Source organism: Pongo pygmaeus, chromosome 23, assembly GCF_028885625.2.
Source record: "Pongo pygmaeus isolate AG05252 chromosome 23, NHGRI_mPonPyg2-v2.0_pri, whole genome shotgun sequence".
Lineage (NCBI taxonomy): Eukaryota > Metazoa > Chordata > Mammalia > Primates > Hominidae > Pongo > Pongo pygmaeus.
In genome coordinates, this window is record NC_085931.1 from 30,163,344 (window position 1) to 30,190,401 (window position 27,058).

A 27,058-nucleotide genomic window follows, 5' to 3' on the forward strand; every position below is an offset into this window, starting at 1 on the left:
CCAGCCAGGTCTTGGCTTCCCAGCTCATAGTTCCACATGGTAAGCAACACCTTCCAGAAGTTACCAGAGAACCAGAGCTTGTTGTTCCCCAAATGCAGAAACTCCCCAGGGACCTGGGTCCTGGACAAGTGTTCTGGTTTGTAAAAGCACAGGAAACACAGTAATGTGAATCTACACACTGCTGAACTGTACACTTCAAAGTGGCCAAGATGATATGTTTTATGTCATGTATATTTTAGCACAATTTTCCTTTTTTTGTTTTTTGAGACAGAGTTTTGCTCTTTTCGTCCAGGCTGGAGTGCAGTGGTGAAACTTTGGCTCACTGCAACCTCGGCTCACTGCAACCTCTGCCTCCTGTATTCAAGTGATTCTCTTGTCTTAGCCTTCCAAGTAGCTGGGATTACAGGCTGCAACCACCATGCTGAGCTAATTTTTATATCTTTAGTAGAGACGGGGTCTCACCTTGTCGGCCAGGCTGGTCTCAAACTCCTGACCTCAGGTGATCCACCTGCTTCAGCCTCCCAAAGTGCTGGGATTACAGGTGTGAGCCACTGTGCCCAGCCTGTTTTTTAAAGACATGTTCACTGCCTGTAAGAAATGCATAATAAGGTTGGGTGTGGTGGCTCACACTTGTAATCCTGGCACTTTGGGAGACCGAGGTGGGCAGATCATTTGAGCTCACAAATTTGAGACCAGCCTGGGCAACATGGCGAAACCCTGTCTCTACCAAAAATACAAAATTTAGCCAGGCATGGTGGTGCATGCCTGTAGTCCCAGCTACTTGGCAGGCTGAGGTAGGAGAATGGCTTGAGCCTAGGAGGCGGAGGCTGCAGTGAGCTGAGATTGTACCTCTGCAACAGAGCCAGACCCTGCCTCAAAAAAAAAAAAAAAAAAAAGCATAATAAGGGATCCGGAATTTAAAAAATAGGTCCATATAACAAGCTATAATAGAGACATGCGCAGCTGGCACAGGACATCCATCCACTGGTGATAATGATAGAACACGTCATATTGCACGATAAGTAGGAAAAACAGGATGCATGGGAAGGGTGCAGATGACCAGCGCCATAGCAATCTGAAGCATCGAGCCTGCCAGTCCACATAACTGAAACCTGAAGCTCTGCCCCTGCCCAGCTCCGTGACTTCTGGCAAGTTGTTTAGCTTCTTTAAGCATTGATTTTCTCACCTGGAAGATGAGGGTCGCATTCACACTCTCCTCATAGCTGTGATCTAAGGATGATACGAAACGATGCCCTTGGCAGATCTATCAGAACCCCTACCACATAATAAGTGCTCAGTAAAAGGTTTTGCTGAACAAAGGAAATTACATTCGTGTTGTATTACCACAATTACCCACTTTCTTTGTAAAGCAGGAGTAAGTCTTTCAGCCAAAAGAATAAGTCCACGATGGGATTAAGTGAAAGCCCAAGAGGTACTGCGTGCACCTGCGGTGGAGATGTGTTTATCTTTTGCATAAGCTGAGGATGTATTTGGAAGGTTTCTGCTAGCCCAGAATTTTGGGTGGACAGGCTGAGCCCCTCCCAACAGCAGGATTCACTTGTGGGCTTGGCTTTGGGTAGACAGGCTGAGCCTGCCCCATGGAACTGTAGGAGCTCATGATGGCATTTCGTTTGGGGAAGGAGCTCATCCAGGAGGACTGGGATCTCTGGTTATATGTGACTTCTGACCTCTGGGCATGGAGGTCTCGCTGCAGAGGCCCAGGCCTGGGCACGAAGGGAGAGAGGCTTCCATTGTTCCACACGGGCCTGAATGCAGACTGCGCATCCCCGATGCCTTCGGGAACCCTTCTCTGATCATCAGGATTCTCTTGGACTCTGGGTTCCTTATCCTGCTCAGGCATCCCTGCCCCCCTCTCCATGAGGGCCCTCAACACGATCTTCTCTGGACATGAGTCTGGGGACAGCCGGGTGTTGTGGGCTCCAAAGGATTGACTCCTTGCTCCTGGGCCCCACAGAGAGTCCTTGTGCTCAGTGCACTGACTGAGCTGCAAGATATCCTGGAATTCGAAGCACACAGTGCTGGCTTGCTGCGGTACCTGTGCAGTCAAATTGAAGGCAAGATCACCAGGAAGGAACACACGGCTTGCAAGATCACGGAAAACCTTCTTGGAGTTGTTTTGACACACCACTGATGCCAAGTGTCTGGGTACTTGTAGGATGGACTGCCACTCCATCCAGGGGCAGGAGCAACAGGGAGATCCCACAAGCAAAGTGAACTGGGGGATGGGGTGAGTGGGCTCCAGGCAACAGAGCCCTACTGGCAGGTCCTCGCCCTCTGGCCCGGGACAGGAATGAGGGGCACAGAGTGCCCAGGTAACCGCTCCTGGGAACAGTGGGGAACTGTCAGATGCTCGAACTCTCGAGAGCTGGCCTCTGAGCATCCTCGTGGAGCTGCCCACTCGGCCAAAGGCTAAGTGAGCAGTTTCTTCTGTTGCCGGGCAATGTGCCTTCTAAACTGGAGCGAGTGGGTGCGCATGCAAAGAACGGGCGCGAGTGACAGAGCGACCTTAACGGATTAGCGTGGCAAGGTATGCAAGCAAGTCACCTGTGGCAATTTGGGGGTGGGGAGGGGGAGGTGCGCAAAACGTACTGGAAGGAGAGGCACGCACACAAAGGATGCAGGAAGAACAGGTGTGCACAAAGGCACAATGGCTGCAGATCTGCCCGTGGATCACTGAAGATTCCTGCTCTCCGGCTGAGGTGGAGATTGCAGTGAACTAAGATCACACCATTGCACTAGAGCCTGGGCGACAGAGCAAGACTTGGTCTCAAAAAATAAATAAAATAAAATAAGTACAATAAAATAACAAAATAAAACAAAACAAAGTAAGGGGAGATGATGTCTGGTCATGTTTTACTGCCATCTGGTAAGCTAGATTCTTCCCTTTGGTTTTATTGCCAATCAGTGATTAGAAAGAAGCAATTTGCTTTTGGCTTGTTTTTCCCCTCAACTAAATGTAAGAAAAAAAAGAGTCAAAAATACTGAAGCTAATTTAAAAATGTATATATAGAGAGAGACTTGGTATTACCTTGTCATCCAGGCTGGAGTGCAGTGGTGCCATCACGGCTCAGGGTAGCCTCGACCTCATGGGCTCAGGCAATCCTTCCACCTCAGTCAACCAGATAGCTGAGACTACAAGTGTGGGACACCACACCCTGCTAATTTCTTGTATTTTTTATAGAGTCGGGGTTTCACCTTGTTGCCGAGGCTGGTCTCGAACTCCTGGGCTCAAGCAATCTTTCTGTTTCTGCCTCCCAAAGTGTTGGGATTATAGGCATGAGCCACCATGTCCCGCCTAAATATTTTTGAGATTCATAGAGATGAGTAGGTCATTATAACAGTGCACAACTTGTAGTTATATTTAATGTCTTTTAAAATTACTCGGCACCCCCATTGTAATTTAAATGATTTGTTCCTGACCTGGTTTTACTTTGTTTGTGAGGGTTGCAGATCCCTTGAACAACAACATTCCACGAATGAAGCAGTGATAATAAACCTGCAGCTGCCCCGAGGGGGCGCTGTGCGGAGGTTCACAAAGGGACCTGGTGCTCCATGGTGCGGATGTGGGGGCCGCCTCCATTCTGCGGATGTGGGGGCCGCCTCCATTCTGCTTTCTGACACCGCCACCGCGGGGCCAGGCTTGATGTGACCCCATCACTGCTCAGTTCACTACACAGTTTCATCTTTTGATATGGAAGATTTGACTCCTTCCACGTTCCTTAGGAGGTTACTGGAAATGACAGCCCTGTAAATTTCTGGATACATGAGCAGCCAACGTTTTTGGGAGCTGTCACACAACCACACCGCCCTTCCCTCTGCCTGAAAACCTTTAGGCCTGATTGACCCAGAGAAAACCCATTAAACTCAGCCCCCACTGACTTGTTCATTCCCACTCAAAAGTTTCTGACAGTCCCAACACAAGGCTTGTCCTCCAAGGGACAACTTGTAAACACTTCTAAGAGAAAGGGTTGACTGGGCCCGGTGGCTCATGCCTGTAATCCCGGCACTTTGGGAGGCCGAGGCGGGCAGATCACTTGAGGTCAAGAGTTTGAGACCAGTCCGTGATCTTGGCTTGAAGAGGCAAGACCCTATAGTTTATTGAACATTTTAAGCCCATTCCTTGATCTATGAGCTGCAGAATGGATGTTGTATTAGCAAAAATGAAAACAACATTAATCTCCTTGTAACATCATTAGAGCTCCTGGCTGACTGGTTACATTGTCAATGAGCAGTAATATTTTGAAAGGAACAGTGGGCTTAAAATGTTCGATAACTATGCTGTCAACAGATGTGCTGTCATCCAGGCTTTGTTGTTCCATTTATAGAGCACGGGCAGAGTAGATGTAGCATAACTCTTAAGGGCCCTAGGATTGTGGGACTGGTAAATGAGCATTGGCTTCCACTTAAAGTCACCAGCTGCTTAGCCCCTAATGAAAGAGACAGCCTGTCCTTTGAAGCTTTGAAGCCAGGCATTGACTTCTCTGTAGCTATGAAAGTCCTAGATGTCATCTTTTAATAGAAGGCTGTTTTATCCACATTGAAATTTGTTGTTTAGTGTGGCCACCTTCATCAGTGATTTTAGCTAGATCTTCTGGGTAACTTGCTGCAGCTTCTATATCAGCACTTGCTGCTTCACCTTGCACTTATGTTATGGAGATGGCTTCTTTCCTTCAACATTATGAGCCAACCTCTGCCAGCTTCAAACTTTTCTTCTGCAGCTTTGTCACCAAACTCAGCATTCATAGAATTGAACCAACCTCTGCTAGCTTCAAACTTTTCTTCTGCAGCTTCGTCACCAATCTCAGCATTTATAGAATTGAAGAGAGTTAGGGCCTTGCTGTGGATTCAGCTTTGGCTTAAGGGAATGCTGTAGCTGGTTTGATCTTTTATTCAAGGCAGGAAAACTTTCTCCATATCAGCAATAAGGCTGTTTTGCTATCTTATCATTTGTATATTCACTGGTGTAGCACTTTTAATTTCCTTCAAGAACTTTTGCTCTGCATTCACAACTTGGCTAACTGGCCTAGCTTTCAGCCTTTTGGCTTTTGCCATGCCTTTCTCAATCTGCTTAAGCATTTCTAGATTTTGATTTAAAGTGAAAGATGTGCGAGTCTTCCTTTTACTTGAACACTTAGAGGCCATTGTAGGGTTATTAATTGGCCTAATTTTAATATTGTTACATCTCAAGGAATAGGGAAGCCCAAGGAGAGGGAGAGAGGCAGAATGGCTAGTCAGTGGATCATTCAGAACACACACAACTTTATAGATTAAGTTCACTGTCTTATATGGGCACAGTTCATGGCACCCCAAAACAATCACTATGGTAACATCAAAGACCACTGGTAATACATCACCATAACAGTTATAATAATAATGAGAGAAAGTTTAAAATATTGCAAGAATTACCTAAATTGACCCAGAAACATTGAAGTGAGCACATGCTATTGGCAAAATGGTACCAACAGACTTGTTTGATACAGGGTAGCCACAAACCCTCAATTTGTAAAAAACGCAGCATCTATGAAGCACAAGAAGGTGAAGTACAATCTGAGGTGTATCTGTATTTTCTTCCACGTTGTTAGGTGTCTTCTTATAACCTAAGTTTTAAATTTTCCTAGACAATAACTTAAATAATTTTAGAACATTATAAATTACTTCTCCCTTGAAGGATTACTTGTGGTCAGGAGTTTGAGACCAGCTTGGACAACATAGTGAGATCTTCTCTCTACTAAAATTAAAAAAATATAGCCAGGCATGGTGGCGATCCTCCCACCTCAGCCCAGCTACTTGGAGGGCTGAAGCAGGAGGATTACTTGAGCCGGGGAGTGGAGGCTGCTGTGAGCCATTATCACACCACTGCACTCCTGCCTGGACAACAGAGCAAGATCCTGTCTCCAAAAAAAAAAAAATTATTTCCCCTTTGATTATAGAACTTTGTCATGTATCAAGTTGATTAAATGAAGATAATTCAAACATTAAGTAATTATTTAATGCCTTTTTGTGTTCTTCTAGTTTAAGTTCTATGATTCTATGATCTTAAGATATTTACCTTAATATATATAGAGACATATATATTAATTATTATATAACACAAATCAATTATTTCAATTAATAATTTGAAGTTTTTTTCCATTTACTTGGTACTTAGAATGCAGGGGGAAATATGATATAGGATGGTTAATCATACATAAGGAAAATTCTTTTTGTACACTTGACAGTCTTTGCTACAAACCCAATTCTCTGCTTTCTTACTTCCTATGGACACTTCTTTGATGATATATATGTATGGCTTGGCAGAGGCGGTTGACTTTTGTTTCCTGTGAGACAGATATCTAAGCTCCATAGATATCTGTTCCTTCCCTTTAGAAGCAAAGAGGATACTGGTTCTTTTATTTCAAGATCTGTAAGTTAAAATTGGACAGTCTGAAATGCATAATCTTTTCTTTTTTGAGATGGAGTCTCACTGTCACTCAGGCTGGAGTGCAATGGTGCAATCTCAGCTCACTGCAGCCTCCACCTCCCTCCCAGTTTCAAGTGATTCTCCTGCCTCAGCCTCCAGAGTAACTGGGATTACAGGTGCCTGCCATCATGCCTGGCTAATTTTTGTATTTTTAGTAGAGACGGGGTTTCTCCATGTTGGCCAGGCTGGTCTTGAACTCCTGACCTCAAGTGATCCACCTGCCTCAGCCTCCCAAAGTGCTGGGATTACAGGCATGAGCCACTGCACCTGGTCTGAAATGCATAATCTTTTAAAACTGAAAGCCATATCTAATAGTGCTCTAAATTTGTCAAGAATCATATAAGAAGTGCCAGCGCCCTTTCCCTGTCTAGCTATAAGTGGATGATCATGCCCATCCTTTGGAGCCAGCAGTTTTGGTTCAGTCCCTTGATCTCTGACTACTCACAGTCTGCAGGAAAGGACAGGTTGTGACACCTGACTAGCTTATGAGAGCAGAAGCTGTTATGTGACACTTAGCACATACTGCTCTCAGAGGCCCCAGATGGATCATTAATGCTTGGAACATGTGTGCTTTATGGAGAAGCCATCTAATCAACGGAGATAGATTCCCTAATACCCATATCATCTTTCATTAACTCTCTTAAGAGTCACCCTAAAATTACTGTGCTGATGATCACTGTATTTCATTAAGTATCCATTACAAAACAAGCCCTTATGAGTTTAGCTTTTATTTAACAAATACATTGTTCTCTTTTAACTTGTGCCTTTTATCATCCATTGAAGCTTTAGAATAGTAGAATATTCATGCTGAAAATGTCTTGGCATTCTGGTTTATTGTCAGGTTTACAGATCTGGGACTGAAACCCCCACAAGGATAAATGGCTGCCTCAAGGCTGTCTTGTGAGTCCAGGGCATTATGTAACCAGCTTTCAGTACTATTGCTTTAAGGGTTGGGTCTTCCTTTTTTTCTCTTTTTAAAAAATCAGTGCCTCTGTTTATACACAATTATGTTTTTAATTTAAATATGTAGCTAACTGTAATAATTTTTAAGTGCTTATCGTGAGAAGGGGTAATCGAGTTCCCATTTCCTTATCTCTAAAATTTCACTGTCCAGGGACAACCACTTAATTTTTTTAGCTGTTGTCTTTAGGGATTGATGGTACAAGATTGGTAATCCAAGAATAACCAACCAGAATAGAGAAGATGTTTACACATTCAGCAAACTTTTCTTTGGTTTTAGATTTTCTATCTATGAGCTTTGGCTGCGTTATTGTTTTCTTGCTCTGGAAAACCCTAACTGAATGTAATCAAGATGCCTCTAAAGGTTCAATTGAGAGAGCTTTATTTTGAATGAAAAATCTCATTGTTTTTTGATAAAACGCTAGACTTAGAAATGGATTGGTTAAATCTGAAGAATAATGAAACTACTTAATCTAGTACAAAATACTTCTAATAAATGAACAAAAGATTTTAGTGCTGCCTGAGGTAATTTAATCTCAGATTAACATTGAGAATGCAGTTTTATTGGGGGATGTACTTCATGAATGTGTGAGCCACTGAAGAAAAGATTGGCTGTTTCTTGCTGGAGATGAGTGGAATCAAAAGAATTAATGAGCTGGAATGGTTTAGCCGGCATATATTTGTGTGTTTTGCTTTACTTGCATTCTGAGCTTTTTTTCCTAATATAAAAGCTAATAATTTGGCCGGGTGCGGTGGCTCACGCCTGTAATCCCAGCACTTTGGGAGGCCAAGGCGGGTGGATCACGAGGTCAGGAGATCAAGACCATCCTAGTGAACACGGTGAAACCCCGTGTCTACTAAAAATACAAAAAAATTCGCGGGGTGTGGTGGCAGGTGCCTGCAGTCCCAGCTACTCGGGAGGCTGAGACAGGAGAATGGCATGAACTCGGGAGGCAGAGCTTGCAGTGAGCCGAGATCGCACCACTGCACTCCAGCCTGGGCAACAGAGCGAGACTCCGGCTCAAAAAAAAAAAAAAAAAAAAAAAGCTAATAATTTGTCAACTAGTAACCTCTGTGTCAGGTAGTGTGCTGACTATTTAAATAGAAGTTAGGAAATAAAAATAGTTTCTATTCTCAGGAAGTTTATAGACTAGTCAGTAAAAAATACATCAGTAATTAAAACTCAGTAAAGCAAAACTTTTGTTTATGGTTATAACAGAATATCAGACCAAATCTCTGATGAGACTACTGTAAAAACTGTTTAAAATACAAAAACAAATATCTTTGATGGCACTGGGGACTAACCAAGGCAGCCAGGTCAAATTTGGCAGGAGCTAAAATTGTAGAGAAAAATCCTATTGAGTTGAGCCCATATGTACCCCTGCTTTTTTCCCTTAGGGTGGTGGCTAACTCTACACATGGGGTGGAGGCCAGACAAAGCAGTGGTCCAGAGTTTATTTCATAACCGCTAAGTGGTGGGAGTAAAACTTGAATTGAGGGATTCTAAGGCAGCCAAGATTTGAGGGTCCAAGATCCTAGGAAAAAGACAACCTCAAGAGTAGTGAACTCAGCCAACATGGTGGCACATGCCTCTAGTCCCAGCTACTCAGGAGGCTGAGGCAGGAGGATTGCTTGAACCCAACAGTTCAAGGTTACAGTGAGCTTTGATCACACCACTGCACTCCAGCCTGGGCAACACAGTGAGACCCCATCTCTTTGGGAAAATAGAGAGAGAGAAAGAGGGTAGTAAACTCAACATTTGACTTAGCTTTTGCTGTTAAGGTATTTTTCAAAGTCAGAAGGAGAAATTCAGTAGAAAACTATTACCAAAGCCTAAAAAACATAAGCACAGTTTTGGTTCTCACAGGAGTAGGTTGACAAAAAAATTAGACTTCAAGGCCAGCCAAAGAGGAATGACAATGGGAAATACTCCAGGCCTTCGGCTGAGACCTCAAAAGAATTATGACCTACAAATAAAGGTTGACTAGAAGTTATCAGCTTGAAATCCAGCTTCAAAACTTTGATTGGATCAGGCTGATCAGCCCTTATTCTAGTTACCTGCCAGAAGAAACTTAGCCCCTATATTCTTTGAAACATACTATTCTGCATTCCATCAAAATACCAGGCATGGCCGGGCGCAGTGGCTCATGCCTGTAATCCTAGCACTCTGGTAGGCCAAGATGGTAGGATTACTGGAGGCCAAGAGTTCAAGACCAACCTGCCCAACATAGTGAGACCCTGTCTCTATAATTATTTAATTAACTAAATACCAGGCATGCCAATAAGCAGGATCTAGTGAATGAAAATCAAGAGAAAGAATGAGTAACAGAAAAAGAACTTGAGGTGATCCAGATACTGGAACTCTTAGATAGGCTTTTAAAATAACTGATTTATGAGTTTAAGGAAACAGATGAAGAGATAGAGAGTTTTACCAGAGAACTGGAATCTATAAACTAGAATCAAATGAACATTTTATTTTATTTTTTATTTTTTGAGATGGAGTTTCACTCTTGTCACCCAGGCTGGAGTACAATGGTAAAATCTTGGCTCACTGCAACCTCCGCCTCCCAGGTTCAAGCGATTTTCCTACCTCAGGCTCCTGAGTAGCTGGGATTACAGGCACCTGCCACCAGGCCCAGCTAATTTTTTTTTTTTTTTTGTACTTGTAGTAGAGATGGGGTTTTGCCATGTTGGCCAGGCTGGTCTTGAACTCCTGACCTCAGGTGATCCTCCCAAAGTGCTGGGATTAGAGGCGTGAGCCATGGCACCTGGCCAAATGAAAATTTTAGGACTAAAAATACATTAGCTTGAGTTAGGAACTCCTATGCATGTGTTTCACAACCACTCAACACAGAAAAGATTTGTGAATTAGAGGACTGATCAGTAAGAAATATCTACAGTGAAGCACCGAGAAATGAAAGGATGAAAAAAACATAGTGTAATGGAGACAAGGGACATAATAGAAGGGTTAAGGCACATACAATTGGGTTATACTAAGAGAAAAGAGAGGGCTAGGAGTGTCATAATAAAAGTGCTAAAAGTCAAGGACAGTGAAAAAAATCTTTAATTGATAGAGAAAAAAGATACTAGGTTAAGAGGAATAATAAGATTGGCAGCTGATTTCTCAATAGATAACAAAAAGAGGATTTGTCACCAGCAGACCCATTCTGAAAGAAAAAGGAAGTTCTTGTAGCAGAAAGAAAATAATCCCAAAGGGAAACAAAATTTCAAGAAGGAATAAAGAACAGTGGAAGAGTAAATATGAAGGTAAATATATATGAAATTGACCGCAGCGTAATAAAAATGTCTTATTTAAAGATACATGTAGGTTTAAAGTTTAAGATAAAATGGTTCAAAAGTTAGGAGGGGGACAGTAAATAATTAAGGTGTTGCAAAGTCTTTGAATTGTTCAGAAGTTTAGGAAATTAATTTGTCGTAGACTCTGAATAAGTGAAGGGTTGCACATTGTAAATCTCTAGGGCTACACGCTGCTACAGTTGACATTCACTGCACAGAGTTACTGAGAACTCAAATGTGGCTATTCTGAATTGAGATGTGCTGTGATTATAAAATAAACACCAGATTTTGAACACTTAGAAGATTTAGCATAGAAAAAAAGAATGTAAAATGCCCCATTTAAAAAATACTGATTACATGTTGAAATGATCTTTTTTTTTTTTTTTTTTTTTGAGATGTAGTCTCGCTCTGTCACGCAGGATGGAGTGCAGTGGTGCATCTCGGCTCACTGCAGGCTCCACCTCCTGGGGTCACACCATTCTGCTGCCTCAGCCTCCCGATTAGATAGGACTACAGGTGCGTGCCACCACCCCCGGCTAATTTTTTTTTTATTTTTAGTAGAGACGGGGTTCCGCCGTGTTAGCCAGGATGGTCTCAATCTCCTGACCTCGTGATCCACCCACCCCGTCCTCCCAAAGTGCTGGGATTACAGGTGTGAGCCACTGCGCCTGGCCGAAATGATCATATTTTTAATATATTTGATTAAATAAGATATATTAATATATATTTTTAACTTTTTCAATGTGGCTACTATAGTATTTAAAATCACATATTGTTAACAAAGTAATAAAAGAATGGAAAATAAGAGGCTAATAGAAGAGAAATGGAATATTAATACTTGATTCATCCAAAATAAGGCAGGAAAGGAGAGAAAAGGAACAAAGAACTAAGGGTATAGTAATAGATGTAAACCCAAATATGTAAAAATCACATTATAGGTAAATAGGCTGAATATTCTAGTTAAAAGACAAAGATTTTCAGATTAAAGACAATAGACCCAACCATAGTTTTGTACAAAAGACCCACTTTAAATAGAAATACTGCAAGTAAAAGAGTTGGAAAAGATGTACTATGCGAGCACTAACCAAAGGACTGCTGGAAGAGCTGTACTAATTTCAAAGCGTCATTTCTCAGAAAGAAATATTACTAGAGACAGAGATTGTCCGTAATAATAAAGGATTAAAACAATAACAATAGCCAAGGCACTCTTAGAAAACAATGTGGGAAGACTTCACGCTGCCCAGTAAGACTTCAGAGGCACTAAGAGCACATCGTAAATTCATATGTATCAGGTAACACAGCCCCAGAGAATATAAAGGGAAACTGATAGAACTAAATACGAAACAGGCATATTTGGAAATTTTAACACACTCCTCTCATTAACGTAGAAAAAGCAAATGAAATTTAGTAGAGCTACAGAACATGTAAATAATGCTATTAACTATTTTGTCCTGACTGATCCATAAAACACTGCACCAGACAACAGCGAATTGCACATTCCCTTTGTGTGTGTGTGTGTGTGTGTGTGTGTGTGTGTGTGTGTGTGTGTGTGTGTGTGTGTGTGATGGAGTCCTGCTCTGTCACCCAGACTGGAGGGTAGTGGCGTGATCTCGACTCACCACAACCTCTGCCGCCCGGATTCAAGCAATTCTCCTGCCTCAGCCTCCCGAGTAGCTGAGATTACAGGCATGTACCACCATGCTTGGCTAATTTTGTATTTTCAGTTGAGACGGGGTTTCTCCATGCTGGTCAGGCTGGTCTCGAACTCCTGACCTCAGGTGATCCACCCGCCTCAGCCTCCCAAAGTGCTGGGATTACAGGTGTGGGCCACCGCGCCCGGCCTGCACATTCCTTCTAGTTGGCCACAGTATATTCATCAGAATTGGCCACATGCACTCAAAAGATTTCAATGAATTAAAGTCCTTCAGAGTAAGTTCTCAAAGTGGAGGGAAAAATGTGATCTAATCAAAGTGATGAACAAAAGCATTTGATAAAATTCAACACCTGTTTATTAGTTTCCAAAAAAACCCCACAGAACAAATTTCTAACAAACTGGGAATAAAGGGACTTTTAAAAAGATGATAAAGGGCATCTACACAAAATAATATTTATAGTGGACATTAAACTTAATGGTGACATTGAAAGCTTTCTTCCAGAGATGAGGAAAGAGACAAGACCCTGCTCTCATCACTTCTATTCAGTGTTGTATGTAAAGCTCTACTGGGAGACTGAGGCAGGAGGATCTTTTGAGGCCAAGAGTTCAAGACTCACCTGGGCAACATAGTTAGATGCCTGTCTCTACAAAAAATTAAAAAATAAAGTTCTAGTCAGGGCAGAAAGGCAGAAAGAGAGATAAGAGGTATAATACTTGGAAAGAAAGAAAGAAAATTCTATTTGCAGACATGATTATGATGTAGGAAATACTAACAAAGATGCATGTAAAATATGAGAATTAATAGCAATTGAAAAAAATTTCAGGATCTAATTTTTATTAGCATTTAAAAAATAAAGTACAGTGGCCAGGCACAGTGGCTCACGCCTGTAATCCCAGCACTTTGGGATGCCAAGTTGGGTGGATCACAAGGTCAGGAGTTTGAGACCAGCCTGGCCAACATAGTGAAACCCTGTCTCTACTAAAAATACAAAAATTAGCCAGGTGTGGTGGCATGTGCCTGTAGTCCCAGCTACTTGGGAGGCTGAGGCAGGAGAATTGCTTGAACCCAGGAGGCAGAGGTTGCAGTGAGCTGAGACCGCGCCATTGTACTCCAAAATGAGCGACAGAGTGAGACTCTGTGTCAAAAATAAATAAATAAATAAAAATTGTAGCCAGGCTTTGCTATGCCTGCAGCAGATTAGACACAGAATGCCTCATTTTAAAAGCTCATAATACCAAGTGTCGGCAAGGAAGCAGAGAAACAAGAACACTTGCACCCTGCTGAGAGGGCTCTAAACTGTTCTCACCAGTTTGGAAAACGTTGGCAGTATCTGCTGAAGTTGAATAGTCTCCATAAGAGTCAAAAGCTGGAAACAACCCAAATAATCATCAAGACGTGAATGGACAAATGAATTGTGACATATAAGGTACCACAAAACAAGCAAAAAAAAGAACAAACTGTTGCAACATGCAGCAGCATGGATGAATCTCACACACATAATATTGAGTAGAAGCAGCCAGATGCACAGGAGTCTGAACTATGATTCCATTTAAATGAAGCCAAAACAGTGGTGGGAATTAATCTGTTATAATATGTCAGAATAGTGGTTATCTTTAGGGGAATTGAGGGATGCTTTCTGGGATTCTGATTACATTCTGTATCTTGATTTGGGGGAGGCAGCTACATGGTGTATTCACTTTGTGAAAATGCTTTTAGCTGTACTTATCGTTTTTGTACTTTATGTATATTATACTTCAGCAAAAATTAATAAAAAATTATTTTGGTGTTGTCAGGAATGTTGTTCCCCCAATTATCTGTGGTTTTGAGGTTTTTATGTCACATGTTTCTGATATTTTACTCTTCATTTATTCCAGATGATTTATTAAAATCCATTAGGTTCATTTTCTTTTCTATATAAAACAAATTATTTATAGTATAGTGTATTCATTTTCTATTACTATTGAAATTACTACAAATGTAGTAGCTAAAACAACACGTATTTTTCATCTTAGAATTGTGTTGGTTAGGAGTCCAACATGGCTCTTACTGGACTAAAACCAAGGTGTCAGCAGAGCTGTGTTCTTTTCTCAAGGCTTTAGGGGAGAATCTATTTCCTTGCCTTTTCCAGCTTATAGAGACAGCCATGTTTCTTGGCTTGTGGCCCCTTCCTCCATCTTCAAAGACAACAGCTGGTCAAGTCGTCACATTGCATCACTCTGACCATAGGTTATCTGCTTTTAAGGCCTTGTGTGATTTGATTGGGTCCACCTGGACAATTCAGGATCATCTTCCTGTCCTTAAAATTCTTAATCACATCTGCAAACTCTCTTGCCATGTAAGTAAACATGTTCATAGGTTCCAGAGGTTAAGACATCAATAGCTTATGGGGCTACCACAGATACTTTATAAAATTATCTCCTGAAAGTTGAGTTTCTAGGATTTAGTTGTGTTTTTTTTTTATAACTCCCATACCATACAATTCACCAAGTTGGACAGTTCATTGGTTTTTAATATATGCACAGAGATGTATAACCATCATCACAATAAATTTTAGAATATTCTCACCACCTCACAGCCCTAGGCAGCCACCATAGGTTTGCTTGTCCCAGACATTTCATGTAACAGGAATCATTTGTGGTCTTTTGTCACTGGCATCTTTCACGTACCATATTTTTGAGGTTCTTCCATGAGGCATGTGTTAGTACTTCACACCTTTCTATGGCTGAATGATTTTTTTTTTTTTTTGAGACAGAGTTTCGCTCTTGTCACCCAGGCTGGAGTGCAATGGCGCGATCTCAGCTCACTGTAACCTCCGCCTCCTGGGTTCAAGCGATTCTCCAGCCTTAGCCTCCCAACTAGCTGGGATTACAGACAGGCACCACCACACCCAGCTAATTTTTGTATATTTTTTTAGTAGAGACGGGGTTTCACCATATTGGCCAGGCTGGTCTCGATTTCCTGTCCTTGTGATCTGCCCACCTCCACCTCCCAAAGTGCTGGGATTACAGGTGTGCACCCTGATAAGTGACAAGTGCTGATTAATTGGCATTTCTCCCATTATGAGTTAGGTTGATCATCATTTTCTGTATTTTTGTGTGTGTGTGTGTGTAAATTGATTGTGTGATTCATTCATTTTGCTCATTTTTCTGTCTTTTTTTGGTCTTTTTCCCTTCAATTTTAAAGCATTTTGTATGTATTAGGGACCTTAAGCATTTATTTGTGAGATATTGCAAATATACTTTCCCAGTTTTCTGTGTTTTTAAATTCTATTTATGATGGTTTTTTCGTCATGCAGTAACATTTTCACTTTTTTAATTAAAAGGATTTTTTATTTTTAAGATTTTAATTTTTATGTAGTCACATCGATCAAGTCTTTGTTTTACAATTTCAGATTTAAAATCATAGTTAGAAAACCCTGGACTTTATATTTGATATGGTGTGAAATAGGTCTCAGCATTTATTTTTGCCCCCTTGGTGTATGCACTTGACCTAGCACTATTTGCTGGAAAACTCTTGTTTTCTGCATTGCTGCTTTGGTTATAAATCACATGTCTATAAATATACAGCTTCTTTAGAGAGTCTGTTTTACTAGTTTATTCTTATGCCAGTGCTGTATTATCTTAATTATTATAAATGCAAAGTTTGTGATTTGGTGCCCTTGTGTATATTTAACTTTGTCATTACCCAAAAGCAAATTGTAACCAGAGAAGTGTGATGAGTAATCCACGTTGACAGGACAATCTAGGGTGGTTTTCAAGGTAATTATTATCAAATGAAAGAATATTTAACTTACAGAGGAAGAAAGATTAGTTCAAAGACAATTTTACTTTTATTAGCAGGATATAAAAGAAGATTGAAAATATAAGAATATGTTGAGTTTATTTACTGGCTAAGAGAGGAGGGACAAATTGGCAGGAAAGCGGTATGACTTTCATTGTGTGACTTTTTGGCATCATAGTTGATGGCCAGTTTTTGTGAACAGAAACAAGTCTTAAAGAATATGAACAGGCCAGGCATGGTAACTCACACCTGTAATCCCAGCAGTTTGGGAGGCTGAAGCAGGTGGATCACTTGAGGCCAGGAGTTTGAGACCAGCCTGGCCAACATGGCGATACCCCATCTCTACTAAAAATACAAAAGTTAGCTGGGCATGGTGGCACACGCCTGTAGTCCAGCTACTCAGGAGGTTGAGACGGAAGAATCGCTTGAACCCAGGAGGCGGAGATCGCAGTGAGCCAAAATCATGCCACTGCACTCCAGCCTCAGTGATAGAGCGAGACTTTGTGTCAAAAAAAAAAAAAAAGAAAGAAAGAAAAAGAAAAAAGGCTAAGCACGGTGGCTCATGCCTGTAATCCCAGCACTTTGGGAGGCCGAGGTGGGTGGGTCACCTGAGATCAGGAGTTTGAGACCAGCCTGACCAACAAGGTGAAACCCCATCTCTACTAAAAATACAAAATTTAGCTGGATGTGGTGGTGCATGCCTGTAATCTCAGCTACTCAGGAGGTGGAGGCAGGAAAATCGCTTGAACCTGGGAGGTGGAGTTTGCAGTGAGCCGAGATTGCACCACTGCACTTCAGCCTGGGCGACAAGAGCGAAACTCCGTCTCAAAAAAAAAAAAAAAGAATATGAACAGTCCTTGAAATTAATGAAATTAGTGCAGTGTCTCCCTCTCTTTTTATGTATTCTAGATTTCATAATGTGACAGCCCTAAATCATAAATCACCAGAGTTGAATTCTGTTTAATTCACTGAAAATATTGACCCCTTTTCCTGCCTCTTTTTTTGGGGGGCTGGTGAGGACAGGGTCTCACTCTGTTGCCTAGGCTGGAGTACAGTGGCGTGATCACAGCTCAGTGCAGCTTTGACCTCCTTGGCTCAAGCAATCCTCTCATTTCAACCTTCCCAATAGCTGGGACTACAGGCATGTGCCACTTTGCCCAGCTAAATTTTTAAATTTTTGTAGAGACATTCTCCTTATGTTGCCCATGATGGTGTTGAACTGGGCTCAAGTGATGCACCTCGGCCTCCCAAAATGCTAAGATTACAGGCATGAGCCACTGTGCCCAGCCTTTTCTGCCTGTTCTTAACCTAATGGTACTGTATTAGAACTTTCATAATTGAACAACAGAAATACACTCCATATGGAGTCACTGACATTTAGAACTGGAAGAGACTTTAGAGATTGGTTACTTATAAACTACTTTGATTTGTAGAAATAAATTCAGTATGATTATCTGAGAGAGGGCATGGTTCCAGATAGGAGATAGTGTAAATCGGTTGGCTAACTCATGCCAAAGAGACAAAACTTTTGGGTTCTTTTTTTAAAAAGTAGTTTTTCTTTTTTTTCCCCACAGATCTTTAAGTCCCTGTGTTCCCTTCATTTCTAGAGGAAGTGAAAACGTTTTTTCACTACTTTTTAGAATAATAAATTTACAGCCAATTTATTATCCATAGTTTTTTTTAAAGCTCATATTTTAAAAATTGTCTTTATAAGATATAAATATTGCAAATGGTCTTTATCAAGTAATATGATCATTTAGACAGCATAACCCTTGCTCAAACTGTAAAGTCTCTAGTTTTTTATTAATATATTATGCATGTTTTAGAAAATACCTCCTTTCAATGGTGACTAAAATTTGACTACTACAGAATTATAAGGTAAAAAACATAAATTTCAGAATAAATTCTTTTTTTTTTTTTTTTTTGTGACAGAGTCTCACTCTGTCACCCAGGCTGGAGTGCAGTGGCGTGATCTCGGCTCACTGTAAGCTCCGCCTCCTGGGTTCATACCATTCTCCTGCCTCAGCCTCCCTAAGAGCTGGGACTACAGGCACCCACCACCACACCCGACTAATTTTTTGTATTTTTAGTAGAGACGGGTTTTCACCATGTTAGCCAGGATGGTCTCGATCTCCTGACCTCATGATCCACCCAACTCGGCCTCCCAAACTGCTGGGATTACAAGCGTGAGCCACCGCCCCCGGCCCAGAATAAATTCTTTTAGATACTGGCCTCATCATGAAATCACTTTAGAGCAATGATGATTATTTGACTCTCAATGATATCTTTCTAGAAATTGCAAGATGACACTTCCTGTGGCATTACAGGATTTTCCCAAGATAGCTCATGTGCTATCCCCCATCATCTGAATCTGGCATGTGTGGACACATCGCAGGCTTCCATAAAGTCTTTGATTACATATATGTTTTTATTGTTTTAAAAAGAAGTACGTGATTTGGCCAGCCGCGGTGGCTCACTCCTGTAATCCCAGCACTTTGGGAGGCTGAGGCAGATGGATCACAAGGTCAGGAGTTCGAGACCAGCTTGGCCAATATGGTGAAACCCCGTCTCCACTAAAAAAAAATACAAAAATTAGCTGGGTGTGGTGGTGCATGTCTGTAATCCCAGCTACTTGGGAGGCTGAGGCAGAAGAATCGCATGAACCGGGGAGGCAGAGGTTGCAATGAGCGGAGATCGTGCCACTGCACTCCAGTCTGGGCGACAGAGCCAGACTCCATCTCAAAAGAAAAAAAAAAAAGAAGAAGAAGTACGTGATTGTTTATAAACCTGTAAAGAAGTTCTGTTTCTGTAGTGCAGTATGGTGTGCTGCTTACTACCCATCAGAAAGTTTTGGTAATAGGGCTCTTGAACTCAGTATAAAAGTCATGAGCTTTGTTGAGTCTCAAAATATCTAATCTTGCTTGATCTAGTAAATTTGTTTTTATTTTCTGTTGCTTCTAGACCAAGAGCAGTGATGACTTTTGCCTGGAATGGCCGGAGGGGTAAGGGTGACTAATGGTGTTAAAGGGAAGAAAAGCACCTGCCCATCTGCAGCACTTTTGGCATCTGCCTCTGCCATGACCACCGTGGAGAACAAATCCAAGATTAGCACAGGTATCGGTGACATTCAGTCTGAGACTTCAACTGCTTTTTTTGTTTGAATAGGCAGGATGCATTGGTGTTTACAGTGTTCCATCTCATTATAGGAAATTGTAGACATACAAAAGTAGATGGATTGATATTTCAGCCCAATACACTCATCACGCTCATCACCATTATCCACTTACAGACAGTTGTAACTCCTGATACCCACTGTTCCCTCTTATTATTTTGAAGCAGATTCTGGACATCATATCATTTCATCCATAAATATTTTATTATCTTGGAAAGAGAAGGATTCTTTTAAAAATATAATCATAATACCATTATCGTCCTTAAAATAATTGATAATCATTCCTTAAATCATACCTTATTCAATGAGTATTTAAATTTCCAACAGTCTTATAAATATTTTTGTTTTATTTACTATTTTTATGTTTGGATCAGGACTCACATAGGTCCATATATAATTGGCTGATGTGGCTCTTAAATCTTCTTTTTTAAATCTATGGGTTTAACCCGATTCTTGCAGCTTAATTTTTGTGGAAGCTGGTCACATGACCTATAGAGTTTCTGAGCATGTAGATTTTTATATCACAATATCCCCATGATGTTTTTGCCCATCACCCTTTGTTGTTTGTATTTATTGTAAATAGCATTGGAGTCTTATGGGACAGATTCAGGCCCCCTGTTCCCCCAATTTGGAAAAAAAAAAACCAAAACACCATGTTGGCCAGGCTGGTGTCGAAACTTCTGACCTCAGGTGATCCGCCTGCCTTGGCCTCCCAAAGTGCTGGGATTAGAGGCATGAGCCACCGCATCATTTAAATGTACTGAAAGTCCAGGCATGGTGGTTCAGAGCTATACTCCTAGTACTTTGAGAGGATGAGACAGGCAGATCACCTGAGGTCAGGAGTTGGAGACCAGCCTGGCCAACATGGCAAAATCTTGTCTCTACAAAAAAAAAAAATTAGCCCTGCATGATGGCGCATGGCTCTAGTCCCAGTTACTTGGGAGGCTGAGGCATGAGAATCCTTTGAACCCTGGAGGCAGAGGCTGCAGTGAGTTGAGATGGCACCACTGCACTCCAGCCTTGGTGACAAAGCAAGACCCTGTCTCTAAATAAGTAAATGTTGCCGGTAATCCTAGCACTTTGGGAGGCTGAGGCAGGTGGATCACCTGAAGTCAGGAGTTCGAGACCAGCCTCACTACTATGGTGAAACCCCATCTCTACTAAAAATACAAAAATTAGCTGGGCATTATGGCATGTGTCTGTAGTCCCAGCTACTCAGGAGGCTGAGACAGGAGAATTGCTTGAACCCCGGAGGCGGAGGGTGCAATGAGCCGAGATTGAGCCACTGCACTTCAGCCTGGGCGACAGAGTGAGACTCCGTCTCAAAAAAATTAAACAAAATAAAAAATAAAAATAAATAAATGTAGTAAGATTGCAGAGTTGTGCAGTGGAAGCATGTGCTGGTCCTATCCATGTAGTGAAGGCAGATTTCATACACAAATCTCAGAAGAACTTTTAGCCCCGATTGCCTTCCAAAGAAGCAGTACGTGGACTAACGCATGGGCTGTCCCTAACAGCTCTGGAAAGATAAACAGAAAACAGAAAATGACACGCTCAACCCTTGAGGCCAAAATGCCCTTCCCCAGAGCAGCTGCCAGAAGACAGGGAGCAGGATTGGGTTGGAGGTCACTTCTGGGTGTGGGGGAGAACAGTCAGACCCGGGGCAGGGGTGTTGCAGCCTGGTCGGCCTCACTAGAACAGAAGAGAGCTGCTTCGTGATGCTCAGCTGACAGGCAGAGCCTTGCATAACCCAAGTTCTCACGGTTCAGAGAGGCCAGCCAGAGCAGGGACAAAGACAGGCACACACAGAAATGGTTTCCTGGAAGACAGCCCAGTTGCATCTCTCAAATGGGACCAGATTGGAAGGGAGACCAGCTGCTTTGGGCAACCGAGGCTGCTTCTGGGTGAGCTCCCAAACTGGATGGTGCCAAGGGCCCTGGACCTGGCAGCTGGGCTGGACATCACACGGCCCTGTATTCCGGGAAAGGGCATCTCAGTGCTTGTCTGGCCATTTCTCCAAAAGAACCATCCACAGGCCATTTTTCCATTCCCCTCCTATGCACAGACTGGGCAGGGCCTGACCAGAAACTCTCCCTTAGGGTTTTCAGTCACTGCCAAAACTTGAGCCCAGCAGTGAGGATGTGATGTTAAAATGTGACTCTGGGCCAGGCGGTGGCTCATGCTTGTCAACCCAGTGCTTTTGGGAGGCTGAGCTGGGAGGATCACTTGAGGTCAGCAGTTCAAGACCAACCTGAGGAACATAGAGCTCTACAAAAAAATAAAAATAAAAATTAGCCAGCTCTGGTGGAATGCACCTGTAGTCCCAGCTACTTGAAAGGCTGAGGTGGCTTGAGCCCATGAGTTCAAAGCTACAGCTATGATGGTGTCACTGCACTCCAGCATGAGAAACAGAGTGAGACCATGTCTTGAAAAAAGGAACAAACAAACTAGGCATAGGAGAAACATACCTGAAAATGGCCAGGCCCAGTGGCTCATGCGTGTAATCCCAGCACTTTGGGAGGTTGAGGTGGGTGGATCACCTGAGGTCAGGAGTTCTAGACCAGCCTGGCCAACATGGTGAAACCCCATCTCTATCAAAAGGACAAAAATTAGCCGGGCATGGTGGCGGGCACCTCCCAGCTACTCGGGATGCTGAGGCAGGAGAATCACTTGAACCTGGGAGGCAGAGTTTGCTGTGAGCTGAGATTGCACCATTGCACGACAGCCTGGGTGACAAGAGCCAGAATCCATCTCAAAAAAAAAAAAAACCTAGAAATAATAAAAGCTGTATACGACAAAGCCATAGCTAACCTACTACAGAATGGGGAAAAGTGAAAAGCATTTCCTCTGTAAACAGGAACAAGATGAGGATGCCCATTCTCACCACTCCTATTCAACAACACACAAACATGCAAGAGAAAAAAATAAAAGCCACTCACACTGGAAAAGAGGACATCGAATTATCTGTGTCTGATGAAGATGTGATCTTGGATCTAGAAACATGTAAAGGCTCCGCCAGAAAACTCTTGACTTGATAAATAAATTAATACAGTAATTTGCACGATACAAAACCAACATAAAAAAATCAGCAGCACTTTATACACCAATAATGGTCTAGGAAAGAAATTAAGAAGGCAATCCCATTCACAATAGCAACAAAATGAAAAATGATATGCCACAGAGGAAATTTTACCAAGGAGGTGAACGATTTCTACAAGGAAAACTACAAAACACTGATGAAAATGTTTAAGAGGATGGAAAGAAATGGATAGTCATTTCATGCTCACGGAAGGAATTCATAGCATTAAAATGATCACACTGCCCAGAGCAGTCTAGAGATTCAATACAACCCCTACCAAAATACCAGTGTCATCACTCACAGAACTGGAAAATCATAAAACTCATATGAAACCAAAAAAGAGCTCAAAGAGCCAAAGTCATCCTTGGCAAAAACAACAAAACTAGAGGCATCCCATTTCACTGCAAATTAGAACTACAAAATTTTTGACAAGTGCATGGTAACCAAAACAGCATGGTCCTAGCATAAAACTAGACACATAGATCAAGGGGATGGATGAGAGAGCCCAGAAAGACAGCCGCATAGTCTTGGGACTTGTGTCTCTCCTGCTGTACATCCATGATGGGTGCTTTACGTACAACAGGCAGACAAGAAGTCCCTGTTTCAAGTGAGGACAAAGTGTGGGAAGGCCGTGAGGGTCTGCAGTCCCAGATGGCCTTGGCCTCACCCTGCAGTGCACTCTGGCACCAGAATGCCACCTCCTTCTCCAGGTCCAGGTCTTCAGCAGTGGCCCTGGACCCCAGCTGTAAGGGAGGTGGCAGCATCAGAGGCTCCCCTTGCTGGAGTGGCAGCAGAGGAAACTTGCGTCTATGGGGCCTAGAGGCCTGGGATGTGGGGGAGCCATTCCTGGGGCCAAGTGTCTACCCTGGTGCTGCATCTGCTGCCTTTTCACACTGGGTGAGACCCCAAGAGACAACCTGAGGCCAGTCCTCACTCACTGTCTTTGAGGACCTGAGGGGCAGCCGACAGTGGGATGAGGCTGGCCCCCTCCTCTTTAGTGACAGGAAGCCTCCCGTGGAACTGTAGGAGCTTGTGATGGCATTTCGTTTGGTGCATGAGCTCGTCCAGGAGGACTGGGATCTCTGGTTATATCCGACTTCTGACCTCTGGGCATGGAGGTCTCTCTGCAGAGGCCCAGGCCTGGGCACGAAAGGAGAGAGGTCTCCATTGTCCCGCAGGGGCCAAAATGCAGACTGTGCATCCCCGGTGCCCTCGGGAACCCTTCTCTGATCATCAGGATTCTCTTGGACTCTGGGGTCCTTGTCCTGCTCAGGCATCCCTGCCCCCCTCTCCATGAGGGCCCTCAACACGAACTTCTCTGGACAGGAGTCTGGGGCACACTGGATGTTGTGGGCCCCAAAGGGGGTGACTCCCTACTCCTGGGCCCCACAGAGAGTCCTTGTGCTCAGTGCAATGGCTGAGCTGCAAGACATCCTGGAATTGGGAGCACACAGCACCGGCTTGCTGTGGTACCTGTGCATTCAAATTGAAGGCAGGATCGCCAGCAAGCAACACAGGGCTTGCAGGATCACGGAAAACCCTTGGAGTTATTTTGACACACCACTGATGCCAAGTGTCTGGGTACTTGTAGGATGGCCCTGCCATTCCATCCAGGGGCAGTGGCAACAGGGAGATCCCACAAACAAAGTGAACTGGGGGATGGGAAGAGCAGGCTCCAGGCAACTGAGCCCTACGGGGAGGCCCTTGGCCCCCAGGGCTGGGACAGGGGTGACAGACACAAAGTGCCCAGGTAACCGCTCCTGGGAGCAGTGGGGAACCATCGGATGCTTCAACTCTTGAGAGCTGGGCTCTGAGCATCCGCCTTAGCTGCCAACTTGGCCAAAGGCTATGCGAGCAGTTTCCCCTGTTGACGGGCAATGCATCTTTCCAACCTGAGCAAGTGGGTGTGCGTGTAAAGACAGTGCGAGTCACGGATCTGCGAGGGAAGAGCGACCTTAAGGGATTGGCACGGCCAGGTATGCACACAAGGCACCTGCTGGCAATGTCTTGGTGGGGAGCGGGCAGTGCACACAAGAGGTACTGGAGGGAGAGGCATGCGGGAAGAACAGGCATGCACCATGGCTGCAGATCCACCTGTGGATCACTGAAGATTCCTGCTGATGCTTAAGGCTGCTGGGCTGGAGGACTGTATGGTCCATGCATTGTAGTGTCCCCTTCTCTCCCTGGCCCGGAGCCCTAAGAGCTATCCAGACTCTGTCCAAGACCTGGTTCTGGCCCAGCAAAGAGGTCTCAGCAGGGGAGCAGGATTCCCGGCCCAGCAGCTGGCTCAGGAGGTGACAGCTTTGGGATTCGCATCTGAGCGTCCTCCTGCTCTTCTCCTAGGAACTCTGTTGGGGAGGGTTGCTCAGAACAGAACTGCCTGGGATGCCCAGATCCTGCTGGAGTGGCAGCTGGGGTGATGGCCAGGGCAGGCTGGGAGGGACATACTTTCCATAGGACCCAGTGCTTTCATCTCCATGCAATTGACTAAGAGAAACCAAACCCAAACTCCTTCCTTTACACAGACCTATTTGAGGGAGGCCGGGTATTGTTTGTGTATTTCAACCTAACAAGATTTTGAGATAGTTGGAATGCAGAAGGAGACAGGAGGACGCAAGTGTCCTCTCTTTTGCAAAAATGTCAAACGTAGCTACTCAGTCTCTTTTTTGTTTGTTTTGAAGACTATGGTTATTTTGCAAAATATGCATTATTTGAGTTTCTCTGTGTGCTATTTTTAGATAAATTAATATACTTTTTTATCAGCACATGAAACATTCTTCAAAACAGATCTGTTGTTAGTCCACAAAAGCTGTCCCTACACATTTTAAGAAATCACAATCATATCATTCCAATTATCAGACAACAGAGGAATAAAACTAGAAATGGATATCAAGGCAAACTACAGAACCTATACACATACATGAAAATTAAACCCCACCCTCCTGAATGAGCACTGATTCAATGAAGAAATTAAAATGAAAATCCGAAAATGTTTTCAAACAAATGAAAATGGAAACACAATATACCAAAAGCTTTTGGATTCAGCAAAATCAGTGCTGTGAGGGAAGTTTGTAGCAATAAATACCTACATCCAAAAAGTAGAAAGATGACAAATTAATAAACTGATGATGCACCTTAAAGAACTAGAAAAGAAAGAACTAGTAAAGCAAGAACAAAGCAAAACCAAAATTAGCCCATGAAAAAAATAATAAATATCAGAGGAGAACTACATAAAATAGGGTCTCAAAAACAACACAGAAATCAAGAAAAGGAATTACTGGTTCTTAGCGAGAAAAACACACTTTGGGTGTTTCCTTTTTTTTTCTTTTTTTTTGGAGAAAGAGTTTTGCTCTTGTTGCCCAGGCTGGAGTGCAGTGGCAAGATCGCCACTCACTGTAAGCTCCACCTTCCAGGTTTAAGTGATTCTCCTTCCTCAGTCTCCTGAGTAGCTGGGGTTACAGGTGCTCACCACCATGCCCGGCTAATATTTGTATTTTTAGTAGAGACGGGGTTTCACCATGTTGGTCAGGCTAGTCTCGAACTCCTGACCTCATGAGCTGCCCGCGTCGGCCTCCCAAAGTGCTGGGATTATAGGCATGAGCCACCATGCCCGGCCTCAAAATATTCTTTTGAGGGTCTCTTGCATATGAGCCCCAAGAGGCAGGTGCAAAAATGTCCATAGAAACACAGTAATAGAAAAAAAGAAAATCCAGACTGATTCAAACGTCCATTAACAGGAGAATGAATAAATTAGTTGGAATCTTCTTTTTTTTTCTTTTCTTTTTTCTTGAGATGGAGTTTCGCTCTTGTTGCCCAGGCTGGAGTGCAATGGCACAATCTCAGTTTACAGCAACCTCCGCCTCGGGGGTTCAAGCCATTCTCCTGCCTCAGCTCCCTGAGCAGCTGGGATCACAGGCATGCACCACTACACCCGGCTAATTTTGTATTTTTAATAGAGATGGGGTTTCTCCATGTTTGTCAGGCTGGTATCGAACTCCGGTCCTCAGGTGATCCGCCCACCTCGGCCTCCCAAAGTGCTGGGATTACAGGCGTGAGCCACCGCTCCCGGCCTTAGTTGGAATCTTCTTATACAGTGGTGAGATCGAATCAACTACAGCTTCATAACAGAATGGGTGAAGCTTAGAAGTAATGTTGGGTTTAAATGGCCAATCCCAGGCCGTTACATTTACCATTTGCAATAACAACAGGAACTAAGGTAACTGAAGAATCTAACAAAAACTAGGCAAGACCTGTACTGAAAAATTATAAAACTTGATTGAAAGACATTTAAAAAATCTAAATAAGAGAGATAATATATAATCTACTCTGTGGATTGGAAGATTCAGTATTGTAAAGTTGTCGATTCTCCCCAAATTGTTCTACAGATTTAAAGCAAATCCAACAAAAAATTCAGCAAGAAGCCGGGCGCGGTGGCTCAAGCCTGTAATCCCAGCACTTTGGGAGGCCGAGGCAGGCGGATCACAAGGTCAGGAGATCGAGACCATCCTGGCTAACATGGTGAAATCCTGTCTCTACTAAAACAATAAAAAAAATGATCTGGGCATGGTGACGGGTGCCTGTAGTCCCAGCTACTCAGGAGGCTGAGGCAGGAGAATAGCATGAACCCGGGAGGC

At 43.1% G+C, this 27,058-nt stretch overlaps 1 long non-coding RNA gene across 1 annotated transcript in view; it reads left to right on the top strand.

The window, feature by feature from the left end:
* Positions 1-25,196, top strand: part of LOC129022817 (uncharacterized) — a 29,933-nt gene extending 4,737 nt beyond the window's left edge. Inside the window, exons 3-4 of the long non-coding RNA XR_008496571.2 lie at positions 19,135-19,287; positions 22,203-25,196. This is a non-coding gene — a long non-coding RNA (uncharacterized LOC129022817). The remainder of the gene's footprint in view (positions 1-19,134; positions 19,288-22,202) is intronic.
* Positions 25,197-27,058: the final 1,862 nt, after the last annotated feature.